We start from the raw sequence: 14,803 nt of genomic DNA on the forward strand, positions 1-14,803 counted from the left end.
AGTTTACAAGTTCTCAAGAAGTGCTTGAGAAATGCAATTATTCTGCCTGGCAGCCAGGGTCACCCCATTCCTGTTGACAGGACAATCAGAGCACTTCCACTTCTTGTTTCTAGTCTGGCCAATACTGTCCATACCCTCTCACAAGAAAGGAGGAAACGTGTGTTTACCCCAAGGAGGAAGAATGAGGCACTGAGGAGTTGAAATGACGTGACCAAGATTGTCCAGCTGACATGTCGAATCCCTAATACTAAAATTTAGGATCCTAATTTCCTCAAATAGCTATATATTCTGCATATGCCACCAGATTCAAGTAGGATGATGTCACCAAAAAGAATGGCAGATCTTATTACTTATTCCTGGAACTGTACTAGCACATCCATGAATCCCAGGCCTGCTATAACATCTCTCATTTGCTGTAGAATAACAGAGGTTCAACAAGATATAGCCACGAGCAAGTGGTTCAGTATTTCTGCGTACATGTCCATTGCTGATACAGCAATAGAGGATGACTGGCATAAAAGGCATTTTTGCCAGCTTTACACTCCTCCCATTCTCTGCAAGCTATTCTTGGATGTATTAGTACAGCCAAGACTCAGCTATTCTGTACCAGCTAACTGAAGTAAAAAGGCTCGATTGTACCAGAGACTATGGCTTCAGGAACTTTATCTCCCAAAACAGTGTCTGAACCCCTGCATGAGGCAGTCCCCAGGAATTCCCATGTGTGCATGTGGGAGTTTGGTTTAGCATAAACTTACAACCAAGAGGCAGCAGCTGAATTTACTGGAGCTTGCTTGCTCGTTAAAAGGATTCTGTTTAAAATGCTGAGTAAACCATTAGACAGTGACCTCCTGAAGGTTATTTTAGTGGGACTTTTTCCAGGGTGAGAACCATCACTCTCTTTCAGCTCTACAGAAACATTTTACCTTTAACAGACATCCTTTCTGCATGACAACAGTCAAAAGATAATGCCACCATCAAGAAAAAAGTAAACCTTCCTTCAGAGATATTGTGCAAGCAGAAATAGACAGCCAAATACTCTCCCAAGGAAAGGTGTGTATATGCTGATACGTGGGAGAAAACACTTTAGGATAGTGTTATTATTGGTACTAATTTTGAGACTGATGAGACTTTCCAAATTAGCTAAAAGGGCAATATATGGATCACTGAATAAGGAATTCCTCATGGTGTGACACAGCTCTCGGCTGCAATCTAGAGTTAAAGGGAAATAGGTACAGATATGTTCCTTAATAATAGAAACGAGACAATTTAGACATTAGATTGTAAGGTTCTCTGTGTAATTGTAATTGTTCTCTGTGTACTCATGTGCCAGGGTATGTATGAGACATGCATGCGTGTGAGCTACTTTAAAAGAGTTTTTCATTATACGTATCAACCTCATAAATGTGAGACTGACAAAGACTAAGTCACCAGCTTTCCATTATTTTCTTTGTGTGCAACACATTGTCCTGTGCTTCTTTCACAATACACCACTACAAATCTGTTCTAAAGCTGGAATTTATCACATAACATATACATTATTAAAACAGTTTAAGAAATCTTAAAGATAATACCTTTATAGTTTCTGTGGCACATGAAGATACAGCATTACATAGTGAGGAACTAAGGCAAAAGGAAACAGGAGACTCTAGTTTCCATTGAATATGGTGGCTGGATTGAAGCACTATGACCTGAATTAATCCACTCTGAACTGATTTACCTAAATTAGAAATCTGGTAGGCTTTTCAAAGGTAAGTTGAAGGACACATGACTCTCTACAGACTAAGCCGGGTTGATTTGGAGGTCTGTGCCTCTCTTCTTTGACTGCAGAGAGATTCTGATACAACTACACTCTCTAGTTGAGGTATTTGTACTTAACAACACAGGTCTGATTCTTGCAGCTTGATTTTTCAGAAGCTTTGCCATTGTTCAGCATTGCTTCAAGAACATCTCTCCCTGATTTTGACAACTGCTAGGAATTCGTGGTGTTTCTGCAAAGTAAATCTCAAGTCTTTATCAAGACTCCAGCTTTGGAAAAAAAAAAAAAAAAGCTTTAAGTCACTTGCATATCAACATATCAGAATTCTGGGCATAAACAGGGGCAAAATCTAGTTTCTTGTTAGTTGCAACATTAAATTAGTTTCTCTTTTCTTTCTGTGTTTCAAACTCTGTATATTTTTTAGTTTCTGCAAAATAAAGACTCAAACAATGTTAGGGTTTTACTAACAGTAATCTTCACTAACCAATTCTGTATCTAAATCAATCCTGCTGCCAGAATGAGTCAGAAATCCTGTGAGCAAGGAAGGAAAGCCTGTGATCATATAATAAAACACTTAATCATAATGTATAAACATAAAACCAAAAGCAACCCCTATAAATATATTTATTAACCTTTGAAAGTTAAATAACAAGCCTTTCTTCTGGAACTTACTAAGCTGGTCATCCAGATCATGCCTAAAATTCGAGACTGACACATTCCAAGGTGTGATCTAAAACCCTGGTCCACAGACCACGTTTTACGACTTGTGTGTCCTCATTTCCCTTTCACAGAAATGAGGGAAGGTAGAATAGCGTACATCTACGTTTCATCCCAGCAGGGAGTACGGATGTGGTCATAGTACACAGGCAGATGGAGGGATTGAAAATAGATGCTGAAGGCCAAGTGAAGTACAGTAGAGCATTACAGACACCTCTGCTCAGGCAATGGAATCAAGGCCCTCACATTTTCAGGCACTGACTATTTAATTTCATATGGAAAACACAGTCCTTTTTAGAAGCATAGAATCATTGAGGTTGGAAGAGACCCTCAAGATCATCGAGTCCAACCATAACCTAACTCTAGTACTAAACCATGTCCTTAAGAACCTTGTCTAAATGCCTTTTAAACACCTCCAGGGATGGTGACTCCACCACTGGCCTGGGCAGCCTGTTCCACTGCTTCACAACCCTCTCTGTGAAGAGCTTTTTCCTAATACCCAATCTGAACCCTTTTCTTGCTTCTGAGGTTGGTATCCATGTCTGTAGCCTTCATTTTGGAGATATAGTCTCAGTTCTGTCTTTTTTTTTTATAATCCTATCCCAACAAATACATCTGTAATTCATTTTGGGGAATGGGCTTTTGCTTCACCTCAACCAGCAGCAGATAAATATCAGTCCTCACTATTTGGGTGGGCTTAGACTTACTCATTTTGGGGTTTTCTTGCACAGCTCTCTGGCCCCAAGAGATTCAGGCACGTCAGCCCATGTCTGACCAGTGTCACTGGAGAAGAGAAAATAAAAACACATTCTATTTGTCTTAAAAAATGTCCATTTTGAAAGCAATATTGGCCTATACAGGGAGTGTAATGCAAGAGGTGGGTGTAACGTGTAGGGAAGTGATGAATAAAAACTAAGTCAAGTCAGATGGGTGTGTTAGTCCCAAACCTTAAACAAACATGAGAGGTTGTTGGAATCCAGTCACCTTTCATGTTGCTACAGTACAGGATCTTTGGGATACTGAAGCCAAGCAGACACACAACGAGGTTTACTCTACATTAAGAAAATCTAGGGAAGCTTTCCAGAAATTTGCTTCATGTCTCTCAACAGGTTTGGAAGGAATATCCAGGAATAACAAGCCCTACAAATACGAAGCACTTAAAACTTTAATGCTTACATAAAACACTCTGAGCCGATTAATTACTTGTTCTTTTATGACACTAGACCTGTTCTTCATCTCCTCTATGTAGAGAAAACACTTATGCACCTCCAACACAGCACCAGTTTAGTCCCCGAAATATGGCAAGGTAAAAGAAAATGTTATTAGTCATCATTCCCTTTCACAATTTTTCCTTCTGGTATCTTGTTGGTAAGTGTGTCATACACCTCTTTAGTGAGCTCTGATGCTCAGAGAATGTGCATTCATAAGAATTCTACCTGGGGAGCATGAGCTCATCTTGTAGAAATTTCTGGGTTTAGTTCTAGAGGCCACTTGTTCAGTTCCCAGAGTGTCGGCAGAAATGGTGGCTGTCAATCTGTTTACACTATTTCAAGCTGGAAAAGCTCTAGCATTTCACCAAGGCAGCAGAGAAGCACGTCTTTCATTTACTGGAACTTCACAGCTCAGCAAATGAACGTCCTGTTGTGATGTACAAACTAGCAAATGAGTAAAAATGTAGAAGTCAATTAATTTTTGCTTTGTGCCTAGTGAAGTTGTTAAGCAGAATGTGAAATTGCCTCACAATAATTTGAGTTAGCATGTTGTGTAGAGTATGAAAATTCATAAGCTTATCAAGAAGTGGGTTGTTTTGATTTTTTTTTTCTTCTAAACTAGGAACTTCACAGAGGTTGTAAATCTTTCTTGCCCCTTTAGCTGTTTTTTTTTTCCTCATATTACATTTACCCTTACATGAGATTATACAGAGGAAACCCACAAACCAAACTGAACAGAACCAAACCAACCAAAACCAAAACCAAAAAAAACCCAAGCCAAACCAAAACAACAAAAAAACAAACATCCTTAGGACTTAGTGAAGGAAATTATCCAGGCTTAGCGAGCACCAGCTTTTGTGGAACTCATTGTACAAACAGGCTTTGCAAGCCTGAATTCTTGAAGATGGTAGAAAAAAAATAACTAAGGGATGCCTCACTTGGCTATGGCTTCTGAACACTTAAGTACTTGACTGTGAGATAGCTTAAGAAGAAATAAATTACTAAAGAGGGATTCTCTATATGGCTGGACAGAGTAAGACTCAGATCTCATGTTTCAAATAAATAATGCATGGAGAGAACAGAAGATAAGGAAATCTGCATTTCTTAAGGCAGTCTCTGTTAAAAGAGAGTTTAAGGTGTGTTCAAAGTGGGTAATAACATGAGGAAGTGAAGAGCTATAGTTCCTTTGTCACTGTGGTTGGTTATTCATGGTCCTACTTAAAATGAAGCATGTTTTCGTTAGAAGCTGCTGTGAAACCTGCATGCTTCAACAATCCTGCATCCTAATGGAGGCAACTCGTCAACCAGGTTACCCCAAAGACTGGAGCAAAGTGAAAGTGGATACGTACATTGCAGATAAACCTTTACAAACCCAAGACAATTATCAGCCAGACTTCTAGGTCCCACTTCAGAACCTGCACTAAATAGCAAATCCAGAAAATTATGATATAAAGAAAGAGGCTGGAAAAGATGCTGGAATCAGAGACATTTAATATTGTATGATTTTCAAACTGAACTGCTGGAGGACTGAAGAACAGAGTTTGGCTTGTTTACAGTTCTAGTTCAAGTTCGGCTGGTTTACAGTTCTTCATGGGAAATTATTTAGATCAGAAGTCCTACATCACTTGACTTTCCTTGCAACCTTCTTCTCTCAAGTAGCAAGTGGTATGTCAAGAGAAAATGGCCTCAGGTTGTGCCAGGGGAGGTTTAGACTAGATATTAGAAAAATATTATTCCCAGAAAGAGCTGTCGGGCACTGGAACAGGCTGCCCAGGGCAGTGGTGGATTCACCATCCCTGGAGGTGTTTAAGAGGTGTTTAGCTGAGGTTCTTAGGGACATGGTTTAGTGCTAGACTTAGTTTAGGTTATGGTTGGACTCAATGATCCTGAGGGTCTCTTCCAGACAAAATAATTCTATGATTCTATGAAACAGAAAATCATTCTTCCTTGAAAGTAATATGTTTAATTGTACCTGTCAATGCAATAAGACATTTTGTTGGTTCTGACTCTTGGGAGGTCCAAGATTGTGGTGGTTTTAAGAAATGCTCATTAATTCCTGACTGCTAAAGATGTTGTCTCCAAAGATTTTCTGAGTGCAATTTTTCTACAGTCAGCTATGTACTATTTAGTAGCATCATACATTGATTTTGCTCTGACACATAATTATGCAAACAAAAAGTGTTGAATCATGCCTCTGGAGAACAGCACCATACTTTCCTGATGTATATGAAAGAAAAATTTGCTTTCTTCCAACTTTTAATCCAGACCCACTCAATTTATACTACAAGATAATTCAAGTAAAATATAAAGAAATAAAAAGGGTTTAATGCTGAGGAACAGTGACAGCCTACAGTCATTTATTGGAGATGTCCACAGTGAGCTTTGGAAACTTAAATTACCTTTTCCTTCACAGATTTCTGCTCATTTTCTCAAGGCTCAAATTAGCCTAAGTCTTAAACACCGCTCTGCAAAATGGATGTTTGCTCCTTCCCACACTGCAGAAACAGGGAGATTATCCTGGAAAGATGACTTTGCAGCAAAGAGGCTTGAATATTTCTGGCAGCCTCACTCTTTCCATTGCCTGTGTATCAGAATACATACAAGGACATGGAATAAAAGAGGAAAATCTAAGAAAGCTTTGGTCCTTTTTCCTGAACATCAATACCTCCAGGCACTATGAAAGGTTTGCTTGTGTAAATCCAGCAACAAGGCTGTTTCTGCTCGGTGATGAGGTAATCAATTGCTCTACGTCCTAGGAGAGGAAATGAACACAGCCAATATCAACCACATTATTTAATTCAGGTGCTTGTAGCCAATCATACTCTGGCCAGGAGAAAAAAGGGATGACTTGGGGACAGCCCGAAGCCACCATCATCTCAACAGGAGACATAGTGCAGCAGTAAAAAAAGAAACTGCATCCAAGAGCAGTTTGACCACCTGAGGTGAAAATCAATCCCATCCTTCTGGACATTACTGATGTTTTAGGTTTGCCAGGCAACCTACCCATTCTATCATGCTGTAACTCACTTCAGTCAAAATGAGCTGGGTTAGGTTAAGCAGCAGTGGTTTAGTGAAATGGCTTGTTTTACCTAAGATAGATCAGAGATCTTACACCAAAACCTCTCAGATGGCAAATCTGAGGAAACAGTAGCTAGAGTTAGGGGCAGGGACCTCAGCAGGGACAAGAGGATGCATGGATAGATATTTACCGTGGTTTTGGATGAACCAAGGAGCCATAGAGAACCAAGGAATTGCTGGTAAGAAACAGTAGCAGGCAATCGTGGAAGCAAGATCAGTGTCCTCTCCAGACTAGGAGAGGACTACCCCCAAAGATGTTTGCCCTCCTGAAAATCCAGTCACTGAGAGGACTTTTGTGTCGCAAGTCCAAAAGTAAGCTCTCAACAGACAGCTACGACAGATTTTGATGCTAATCATTAAATCCTATCAAAACATCCTATTCCATTTCCAGTTCCATGAGAGCTTGTCACCACTGGTGAGGAAATGCCACTTTCCTCTCTTTGTTTGCAAATATTGATTTAAGATTCATGTAATTAGGTTTTTTTTGTCAAGATTTCTATTGTTTTCTTGGCTGGGATCTTTCCTTATTTTTCATTTCCTTATATATATATATATATATAAAAATATATGTGTATATATATATAACAAACAAGCAAAACCCAACAACGACAACAACAGAAACACAACAGAGATGAAATAGAAACTAGAAGGTCCTACTTTCAGTTCTTCTTCCTCCTTTGCCCATCCTTAGCCAGCTCATTAAAGACACTGCCAGTTCGTATGAAGCTAAACCCATAATGCATAAATACTGATTCTGAATCCCAGAAGAAGGTGTCTGATTGGATTTCAGTTGTGTGACTTGAAACCACAGTGCAGCCTGACGCCACTTCTGAGATGGCTTTAGTATAAGTTTTGAGTGGGGTTAGCATATTTAATATAAATTTGTATATATTTCGCATAATTTATATCGTGTATATATATATATACACAATCTTGTATATTTTTAATATAATCTATATTTCGTATAATTTAGTATAAATTTGGAGTGGGGTTATCAGGAAACTCTGCTGGTGGGAAGCTGGGCTAGAACCTTGGACAGGGCCTGCTGTGCTCTTCCTGCTGGAAGGATCCTTCCCTTTCCCCCTCCACTTGGCAGCACACAGGGAACCAACTGAAATGGAAAACTGAGATTGTTCATATTAATCACCTTGCAAAATGTTTACTGCATTAGCACTGGATTTCCATGGGCCAGCTAAAGGAAAAGTTATTCTTCCATTATTTTTAACATTTGAAGGAAAAGAACAAAACAAAACCAACCAATCAACCAAACACAACAAGAACAACAACAGAAACACAAAATAAATCCCAATTTACACCAGTAAAAACAGCCTTTGTGATACTATGGCTATACTTTTATGAAGAGGAGACAAACTTTAGCAATCTAAATAAGATTTCGGTAAGAATTAAACATACCTTGCTCCAGAGCAGAGCAGGATCACCTGGAACAGAAGTGCTATCATTCCTAGCATTAAAAATACGGGTTTTTCAATCAAACCCCTTTTTAAAACTTTTGCGGAAAGGTCTGTAGTCCTTTGCACACCTCTCTCCTGACACCTACATCAATTGATTTTAGACCTGTTACAGGTGTCTTACTTAAGCTTCACAACTGCTGAAATATTTGTGATCAAGAGGATATTAGCTCAGGCAACAGCAAAGATTGATGAGGAGCATAAGGACCTGCCTGTACTCTTCCATTTTGTGAAGAAATGAGAGCCTACTAGATGTTCCACAGCGCCTATTTCCCAGCCTTCTTAATGTGGGAAGTAGTAGTACTAGGGCATCCAAAATATCACTAGATGACTACATGCAGGCAACTGAATTGAGGCACACATAATTCTAGTCAATAGAACACAAAATGTGATTCAGCTGAGCAAATGTAGGAGTTTGGTGTTTGGTATTTTCAGAAGTCCCACCTCATCCTCAGGCACTTGAAATGAATCTTTTGCTGGAGGCAACTTTCACTCTATTGATGACTGAGAGTTTTAGACAACTGGGTTACAGAAAAAACAGTACTACAAGAAAGACTTTGAGGTGCTGGAATGACTTCAGAGAAGGGCAATGAAGCTGATGAGGGGTCAGGAGCACAAGTCTGATGGGAACCAGGAGTGTTCAGCCTGGAGGAGCTGAGGGTAGACCTTCTCATTTTCTGCAACTACCTGAAAGGAGGTTGGAGCCAGGGGGGTCAGGCTTTGCTTGTAAGTAACAAGCAACAGGATGAGAGGAAATCACCTCAAGTTGCACAAGGGGAGGTTTAGATTTGAAATTAGGAAAAATGTCTTAATGGAAAAGGATGTCAGACATTGGAACAGGCTGCCCATGGAAGTGGTGGAGTCATCATCCCTGGAGGGGTTGAACAGACACTGAGGTGAGGTTCTCAGGGACATGGGTTAGTGCCAGGGTTGGGTTAATGGCTGGATTTGATGATCCTAAGGGTTTTTGCCAACTAAAGTTATATGATTCTGTATCTCAGTGTAGGCAAGATGAATCCTACCTCTTTTCTGTCATTGGATCTTGCTCCAGAAAATATTCTGACTGAAGAGGATGGGAGGAGGAATCTAAAAGATGAAAAATGTTTGGGTAAATGCAGAAAAACTTCTTTACTAACATTTCTGGTTTTGTTTGGTTGTTTTGCTGACAGAAAAACAAGAACTCATGGGCTTCTACAGCAGGATTCAGGAATGGGGAAGTGTGATGCTAGTTAATCCAGTTCAGAAAGGAGCTCCAGATGTTATTTTTTAAAGGCAATGTGGCTTCATGGTCAGTCAAAAGAGGCACACAAAACTTCCTTCTTGGGCTTTTCGTCTCAGTCAGGGATCTCTCATAAAATGCTATAGTATAAATCAGATCAAAAGTATATACTCACATGTCTTGCTTTCATGGCAGAAGGCAAATCCTTCACACCAAGCCCCACACCATTATGGGTAACCTGGAAATACGCTAGAGCCTGTCAGCAGCTCGCGAAGGTCAACAGTTTCCTACCAGCTCCTGCCAGGAGTTTCTTTCTCATTGAAATTTAGGACTGACGTGCTGAGAAGTTGGCGAGAACGGCAGAAAAGCAAAAAGAAGGGGGAGAACGGGGTTTCCTCCCCTTCTTCACCAACACAACATCCTGCCGTTGTCGCAGTCTCCTTCCTCCTTGCGTCATTGTCTGTGCACACGTAGATGTCGCCTACCAGCCACGTCCCAAGCCCAGCCCCAAGCGTCAGCTGTTGGCACCAACGCCTAGTACTGTATTTCTCTTTTTATTTCTCCTTTTTTTTTTTTTTTTTTCCCCTCCTGTGTTTAGAAAGCCTGCAGATGAAAGTTTTGCTGGCATGGAGAGAGTGACTCCAAATCAACGTGGTGATCCCTTCATTGGGTTGGTGATACCATCGATGTACAGTAAATCACTCCTTCTTATTGTGTTCAGACAAGTAGTTTCTGAGTTGACAGGCAGGGCTAATATCTGGGCTTATCCCAGGCTACCAGCAAACACTGTCTTATATTACACACTTCTGCCGACTCCGTACCCTCTGCTGGCCCTTGTGGGTCTGGGAATCTATGAGATTTTTTGTTTTGCAGGAACTGAAAACCTGAGACTATTGCTAAATTGGTCCATGAGTGAGCACAGTTTAGGGACACGGTATCCTAGGGAACAGGCCTAAGCACTGATTTCACCTAAAGCGGAGCCGCAGTGTTTGCTCTCCAGACCCTTTTATGCCATTAACTCTGTCATTCTGCTTCTCCTTTTCCACTCACTCCTACCCCCAGTGAAAAGAACCTCTCACTCTTTAATTATCCACCCAGAGCTATCTCTCTAACTTGTGTAGAACTCTGTACTTTAGAGCTTTCTGACTGTCCTCTTTGAGGGCTTAAACTTGAGGTCAGCCAAAGTCAATGGGAGTTTCCTCTAGGAAAAATAAACATTTTATTTTATTTTTTTTTTAGCAAGGAAAAAATAGTTGTTCTCTATGGAAATCCCACTTTAAAAGAACCCAAATTAATTTTACCAGTGTCTGAATTGGCCCTTTACAAGATGTGGTCACGAGTTTGCCTGTGGAGTATTTTTCCATTGGAAATCAACTATGGGTGAGAGTTAAGTGCTCTGTGAAAATGTGTTGGTTTTGGTAGAGCATTGTCAGGATATGAAACTTTTTGGGACATTTCTATCTTCCAGCTCTCCTACCACCTCACCTATCTGTGCTTCCCTTGGGGCTGGCTTGTGATTTCGGGGACACATGAAGCCTGTAGCCTGTTAGAGCAAGGTGCCTGGAGAAGCAGGATGTGGGGAGGTGCCTATGGCACCTAGGAAGCTCTTTGAACTGCTGCATTTGCTTTAGTACTATCCAGGTGTGCCACTAAGACCTCAACTCTTAAGGAGCAGCTATTATTCTGGAAGAAGAAAGCTTGGGTAATGTTTAGCGTTTTGGACTCTGCTAATAGGAGGTGGTGTTTTCCTTTTCTCGCATGCTACCCTTGTCTTCCTTGTCAGCAAGCTAAGGGAGGTGATTCTGTCCCTCTGCTTCATTCTGGTGAAACCCCCCTGCAGTGCTGGTCCAGTTTTGGGTCCTCAGCACAAAACACAAATGAAGCTGTTGAAGAAGGGCCAGAGAAGGCAAAGAAATGATCCAAGGCTGGAACAGCTCTGCTGTGAGGACAGGCTGAGAGAGTTGGGGTGTTCAGCTGGAGAAGAGAAGCTCTGGGGAGACCTTACTGCGGCCTTTCTGGACTTAAAAGGGGTCGATAAGACGGATGGGGACAGACTTTTGAGCAGGGCCTGTTGCAATAGAACAATGGGTGATGGTTTTAAACTAAAGGAGGGGAGATTAAGGCTAGACATGAGAAAGAAATTTTTTACAATGAGGGTGGTGAAACACTGGCCCAGGCTGCCCAGAGAGGTGATGAATGCCCAGTCGCTGGAGACATTCCAGACCAGGCTGGATGGGCTCTGAGCAACCTGAGCTGGGTGAAGATATCCCTGCTCATGGCAGGGGGTTGATATAGATGAGCTTTGAAGGGTCTTTCCAACCCAAACTATTCCTTGATTCTATCATTCCTCCCATAAATATAGTAAACTTAATGGTATGGGTATTGTGAGTTCCTGGACAACCATAATCATCAGTAGCAATCTCAAGAGCTGTTCCTTGGTGCCAGTTGCTGTCATGTTAATTTTGTGCTTACTACCAAGCGCTGAGTCAGTCAAAAGGCAGTGCTGTAGAAATGGTAAAAGAAATGCTCTTTTCCTTTCATGAGCTTTGTTAAGCTGGTTCTTACACATTTAGGGCTCTAAGACATAATCTTTCTATAGTGTTCTCACATGCTACAAAACGATGAATGTTTTTCTGAGAAAGCTGTGCTGAACACAGAGGTCATGTTTTGGTTCAGATGTAGAAATGCAAAAAGACTGAATACTGTTTGTGATGACAACCCAAATTTCTGAGATTCAACAAGAAACTGTCATGGATATGCTTCAGGAGTATAAAAAAAGACAGCTCTCAGTACGAACTATGTGAAATTAAAAAGATATATGAACAAGGAAGGAATTTTCTGGTTCTATGTCATTCAGCCAGGTTTTATGTTAGTGTTTATATCACTGATAAGTGTTCTTCACTGATGATCACTGGAGCAGGATATCAAACCTGCAGAACATTTGCCCAATATCCTACAACAAGTTCTTCCTTTTAACTTATTTGTAACATTTTGTAAATGTTAACTTCAGAAAGGATCATTGTGGCCCCATTTAATTTGATATCTTGAATGAAAGAGGGGAATTTCTTTCATGCCAATTTTTCCAGCATGTCTGGTATCTTGCAGAGTATGATAAGTGTCCAAGATATGAAAACTTATGGATCACCTTCATCTCCAGATATTTCCAGTCCTATAAACACAGTTTTTGAATGCTTTTCCACCCTGACTTAAACCTCTAAACTTATGCAACACTTACTATATCTGAAAAGCATACCTGAACAGATGAAGCCAACTCATTATATAGATATAAATCTACATCATTCAAGTCTCAGAATCATAAAACCAAAGTAACTGGGGATAGCAGATTAATCAGGGGTTCACCTACTCTGCATCCTGACCCTAAGCAGAGTTATTTGATGGTTTCAGTTTTCCTGAAGACTTCTCATGCTGGTCATCTGCAGAGTCGTGCTGGACTTGTGCCCTTCCTTTGCTCTGTCTGTCTCCTTTTTGACTGCTAATCCATCACAGACACAGCGACTACTTTCATGACCTCCCACACAGAAGACAAGCAAGCAGTACTCCCATCTGTCAACTGTACTCAGGAGGTGGCAGGTCTCTATGCTTGTGCATCTGCATGAGTCTATGGATGTATGGAATATGTGTGAGCATCTGATACCTTGGTAAGAGTCTGAAGTGTTTTACACTATGTTTTAGGTGATTTATTGCACTTTAGCACATTCATAAAATACATCGTGTTAAGCATATGCATAAAAATAATATATAGGTTACCACAAAACTTTTATGACCTTAACCAGATCCGTCTTGGAATGTCGTCTTGAATGTTTCACTCCTGCAGGTGAAAAAACATATTATTTCAACTGAGCTTAGGGTAAGTTGTTTAGTCAAGACAACAATATTGTGGAGACAGCCGTTACCTTGGTAGCACTTTGCCAATTTAAGTACTAATGAGCATGGTTGATTTCTGTCCTACATCCAACGTAACGTATCTATGACTACTGTGTCTCCAGGCTGCATTCCTCAGCTGTCCCATTCTTCTACTGTTTGCAGACAATACAGAGTCAAGAATTATAAAAATACCCTGTACATTCACAGTATCCTTCAAAGTTCAAGATTTTTATAAGGAATATTACATTGGTAAAATACTGGTAAAATTGAGAAGAATACATATGTGGCGAGAGACAGGTTGGATGTCTGATAACAGGTGAGACTTCAGATGAGATTTACCTTTGGTTGTGTCACTAATTCATCTTCATAACCTTGACATTAGATTTTATTTGACTGGCTCTAGACATCACCTAAGGTTAATCACAGCCAGCTCCCGCTGAGTTCTGTGGAGAGATGCATTTCCAGAGGAGATGCCACCATACCTGTAGAGACCCAAGAAGAAGACAGCTCACTGTCTAGAAGTTGTCTATGCAACTGTCTTAAACTGGACATTTGAGAGGGGAATCATCTCACTGAAGCTTAGGAGTGGGAGTTTCTCTGCACTGATGGTATGAATGTCACCCCAGCTACCTGCAGTGTTGATAACTGCACCTAAGCCAAACAGTTCAGCCTCCTTTTATCATCAGTGAAGGGAAATGCATACTTTGTAAGAGCAAAAAATCCTGCTTGTTTCATTCGGTTATCTTAAAATAAAGTGAGTGTCATCCTCATTTCCATTTTCTATATTGTCTGTGTCTCCAAAGACTATAAAGGAGTCTAGGGTCTAGACAGACTATGTTTTTGCTTAAGGTCGGTAAGGAAGTGGGGCAAAATAAATCCCTGATTTTTTTCTAATGTCTTCGTTGTAAAAGTCTGAGTTACTCTTTTAATGGTGACACGGGCAATCAAATTTACTTTTACCCCTGTCTTCGTTAATACATGTTAAATTATATAAAGGTAGAATCACTCTGTGTTTAAACTCATGCAAAGAAATAATATCACTCTTCTAAGGGAGCAGGGCAGTGCTGAAAGATAAAAAGGTAAGAGGAAGACCTCAAGTTTTGGTTAATAACCCCACTGAATATGATTACATCATGTAGCAGAAAGTGATACTGAACTAACACTCTTCTCACTTGATGTGTTTACAGGCACAATGTATGGAAATATTAGTATAAATCCTTATAGCCAAATAACTATGTTAACAAAGCACTAAAATAACAAATAATAGTTAAGATAGGTATCTTAGATATTGCACAAATATCTGCCTCCTCTTCCAGAAGAGGTCTTTCAGAGATTCCAATCCAGTAGATGACATTTCCAGCTAACATGGAAGAGTATTATCCATGCCTGAACACAGGAACAAGGACAATCCTTGTTACTGCCTCCACTAATGAGGTTGCTGATTTATGGGACATAAAAAAGGGTTTTT

The 14,803-nt window shown here is 40.3% G+C and overlaps 1 long non-coding RNA gene across 2 annotated transcripts in view; it reads right to left on the minus strand.

Annotated features, from left to right (window-relative positions):
• Positions 1 to 10,569, minus strand: part of LOC135578390 (uncharacterized) — a 68,107-nt gene extending 57,538 nt beyond the window's left edge. For both annotated transcript variants that reach the window (XR_010469898.1, XR_010469899.1), the window contains exons 1-2: positions 9,626 to 10,569; positions 3,181 to 3,256 (exon numbers count right to left, since the gene is read on the minus strand). This is a non-coding gene — a long non-coding RNA (uncharacterized LOC135578390). The remainder of the gene's footprint in view (positions 1 to 3,180; positions 3,257 to 9,625) is intronic.
• Positions 10,570 to 14,803: the final 4,234 nt, after the last annotated feature.

This window comes from Columba livia, chromosome 2 (assembly GCF_036013475.1).
Source record: "Columba livia isolate bColLiv1 breed racing homer chromosome 2, bColLiv1.pat.W.v2, whole genome shotgun sequence".
NCBI classification, from domain to species: Eukaryota; Metazoa; Chordata; class Aves; order Columbiformes; family Columbidae; genus Columba; species Columba livia.